Source organism: Babylonia areolata, chromosome 25 (assembly GCF_041734735.1).
Source record: "Babylonia areolata isolate BAREFJ2019XMU chromosome 25, ASM4173473v1, whole genome shotgun sequence".
Taxonomy (NCBI): domain Eukaryota; kingdom Metazoa; phylum Mollusca; class Gastropoda; order Neogastropoda; family Buccinidae; genus Babylonia; species Babylonia areolata.
The window spans coordinates 3,868,382-3,872,500 of record NC_134900.1 but is presented as its reverse complement, the minus strand read 5'-3'; positions in this window follow the sequence as shown (position 1 = coordinate 3,872,500).

Below are 4,119 nucleotides of genomic sequence, written 5' to 3'. Positions count from 1 at the left end.
GAAAATAGATGAAAATTAGGCAAGCTGACAGGCAAAGAAGAAGAAGAAGAGGAGGAGGAGGAGGAAGAGGAGGAGGAGCAACATCAACAGCAACATCAACATCAGCAACAACAGCAAACAGCAAGCAAAAAAAAAAAAAAAAAAGGTGGTCCTAGAGCCGTCAAGTTGTGTGTCCTTAATCCTGTGATTGTCCCTAACGGGCCGGAGGGCGGCGGCAGTAAAATCGGCACACAGCACGTCATCAACAACCCACCTTCCCCCTCCCGTCAACTTCAGCCTCCTCAGTGTCATCGTCGTAGTCGTCATAATCATCACGTCGGTCATCGTTTTGTTATCATTGCTTGCGCTTAGCAAGAGCCCCTAAAACGTCCCCCCCTTTTCTCTCCGTGTCTGTCTGTCTGTCTGTCTGTCTGTCTGTCTGTCTGTCTCTCTCTCTCTCTCTCTCTCTCTGTCTCTGTCTCTGGCGAAATGGATTTTAGGTCGGGGAAAGGGAAAACAGGTTTCGTCGTAGCAATTATGATATTACCAACTGTAGGACTGCTTGCATGAGGTCTCGTGCGCGCCTGACCAGGCATAATAATTACCATACACGGGCGTTTGCATTCACGCGCATATGGACACGTACCCGTCACCCGGCACACGCAAACACACGAGCGCGCGCGTGCACACACACACACACACACACACACACACACACACACACACACACACACTAACACACACACACACACACACTTAAGCACGCACCTATGTACATGCATGCACATATATGCACACGTCCCTACCGGTACACGGCACACGGAAACACATACGGACACGCGCATGTGTGCCACACACACACACACACACACACACACACACACACACACACACACACACACACACACGTGCATTAGAAGATGATTATTTACGAAATTGCTTTGGGAAAATGCCAGACAGAAGTCGATTTTTAATGTTTCCAGGAAAAAAAAAAGGGGAAAAAATCTGCAATCGAAGCATATTACTAAAACTAGACATAAAATCATATTGTCAGATTCGTATTGAAAGGTAAACAACTTTATTCAATGTCGTTCATTCACGAAAGTCAAAACATTTTTCAAAAGGTTTCACTCCAAGACAGTAGAAATGAAGCATTTCAAGTTGAAACGGACTGAACAAAGAATATGTTTTCGTGGACTAAGAATCGAGATCCAAATTCTGCGAAGTTTGGGCACTCCACAATAAAAATGAATTCATCTTTTATTGATCTTCTGTCATGATCTTTATCTGCCGTCCCCCTCTCACCTCTGTTGTTCAATATTTGTGTTAACTGTTTTTGGTAGATTTCAATTGTCGATTTACTGTGTCATGTCATTATCATTTATAAATGACCCCCCCCCCCCTCCCCACCCCCCCTTCTGACCTTATCTGAATAAAACATTCATTCATTCATTCATTTATTCTCTCTCTCTCTCTCTCTCTCTCTCTCTCTCTCTCTCTCTCTCTCTCTCTCTCTTTCGCACTCGAACAGACACGCAGAGATATACCCCCCTCACCCCCCTGCCACACACATACACACACTCATGCGCACGCACGCGCAGAGACGAAGAGATAAAAAGAGACAGAAGGGAGAGAAGAGAGAGAGAGAGAGAAAGTGTGAGAGGGAAAGAGAGACAGAGACAGTGAGACAGAGTCACGGGGAGACAGATAGAGAGAGACAGAGAAACCAAAACAGAAACAGTGAATCTCTACAAGATACAACAATGACATTCACGCGCGCGACACAACACTGCGTCAGCAACTACTTACATTCCTGTAGTAGTAGTAGTAGTAGTAGTAGTAGTAGTAGTAGTAGTAGTAGTAGTAGTAGTAGTAGTAGTAGTAGTAGTCGTTGTCGTTGTCGTTGTCGTCATCGTAGTAGTGGTAATAGCCATCGTCGTCGTAGTAGTAGTCGTCGTCGTCGTAGTTGTAGTATTCGTCGTCGTCGTAGTGGTAGTAGTAGTCGTAGCAGACGTCGTCGGCGTAATAGTAGTAGTAGTAGTAGCAGCAGCAGCAGCAGCAGCAGCAGCAATAGTATCTACTTCATGCGGCATGCATTAGTACTACGCAGTACAGAGTGGAGTTCAAAGCATAGTGTCGAGTTCAACGGCCTGTGGGCTTGCTGCCCTTGACGAAATAATAATACCAACTTGTTCACTGTGGTGGTGGTGGTGGGGGGTGGGGGGGGGGGGGAGGTTTAAGAGGAGGGTTGGTTGCTCGAGGGGAGAGAAGCGCGGATGGTGGTGGTGGTGGTGGTGGTGTGTGTGTGTGTGTGTGTGTGTGTGTGTGTGTGTGTGTGTGTGTGTGTGTGTGTGTGTGTACAAACACGCTTCACAAAAAAAGTTAAGGACCTGAAATTCCCCACACTATACTGTTTCTCAAAGTTTGAAGTTCGCATGGGGTTGTGGCATTGCTCAGGAAGTGATTTGCTTGTTTCCGGTTACCAGATTGGATTTGAACTTCCACAATGCCGTTCTTTGATTGAACTGAAATTTAATGTCCGCCCCAAAATGAAAAGGTTTGGTTTGCCCATTATACATGCATGCACTGACTCAAGGACTGACCAAGTGCGTTGGGTTATGGCTGTGCTGGTGTGGTCAGGCATCTGCCTAGCAGATGTGGTGTAGCAAAAATTATGGATTTGTACGAACGCAGTGACCGACGTTTCCTTGAGAAATCGAAACTGAAAACTGAAAGCTGTGGAGAAATAGCTCGTTAAGTAAGTCAGAAAGAGGGAATGCAAATGCGAATGCGAATACCTTATTCATAACAGGCCATGGTCCTACATGAAGGGGTGTACATAAAAAAAAAATTATAAAAAAAAACACAAGCACATCACAGCCATACCAGAATGTTATGCATACATATCAACGGTCACACCAAACGAAAGTGATGTATCAATCATATCTTCAAGACAATACAATATCTCTATATTTTAATGCATTGTACAAGAAAATTGACAAATTTCGAACACCACTCTCTCTTATGGACGATACCAACAAACTAGATTTAAATGCACATGGATTTTGCGATTATTTTAAAGGAATGAATTATTTTTGTCTGATATCACGAAGAGCTGAACAACACAAAACAAAATGCAAATCATCTTCCTTGGATTCTTTGCACAATGGACATATCAAATTACTTTCATTGAATTTTCTGTATCTATAATGATGTACAGTTAAATCAGATATACCGAATCGGAATCAAGTCAATATATATTTCAAGTGTTTGTCCATAGTAGACAAAAGATAAGGTTTTTACTTCATGGGTGTTACAAAAAGTTCTAACCATGTATATCCATCAGTGGTCTGGATATGTTCGTACCATTTTTGCCATCTGCAGTCAATTTAGCGTTGACGAAAAGGAGTAATAAATGCATGACACCACCAACGCCCTGATTTACCCATACATCACCAAAACCAGATTCATTAAAAAAAAAACGCACATCAGAAACCCAATTCTTCTTTCCTCTAGTCTAACTCCTGTAACATCTTACAGGCTCTATGAGGTAACCGAGGTTCTTCCATCTGTAACAATTTAAACCAGTAACGAATACAATGAACAGCAGAATTTTTATATATTGAATATCTAAGTGAGAGAGAGAGAGAGAGAGAGAGAGTGTGTGTGTGTGTGTGTGTGTGTGTGTGTGTGTGTGTGTGTGTGTGTGTGTGTGTGTGTGTGTGCAGCCTGTGTGTGGGGAAAAAGCAGTCCTTAGTATTTAGTGAAACGTGTAGTGTATAATCATGTATGTATATATACCGTCACAGTTAGATACTGTCACCATCCCCCCACATGTTACGTTCGGAGGCCAGACGCAATGTGTCAGTCTGCTAGGGCTTGTTCGTGGCAGGTGTACAAGACTCCAGGGGGTATTGGATCTGGAACATTTTTTTTTCCTTTTTTTGGGGAGGGGGGGGGGGGGCATGAGGGGGTTGTTTTCATTATTGCCGTGTGACCCGTCTGTTGTCTGTCTGTTTCATTTGCTCGTTTATCTGTGTGTGTGTGTGTGTGTGTGTGTGTGTGTGTGTGTGTGTGTGTGTGTGTGTGTGTGTGTGTGTGTGTGACAGCACAATACTTGTTGAGAAATGGCCAGTTTGT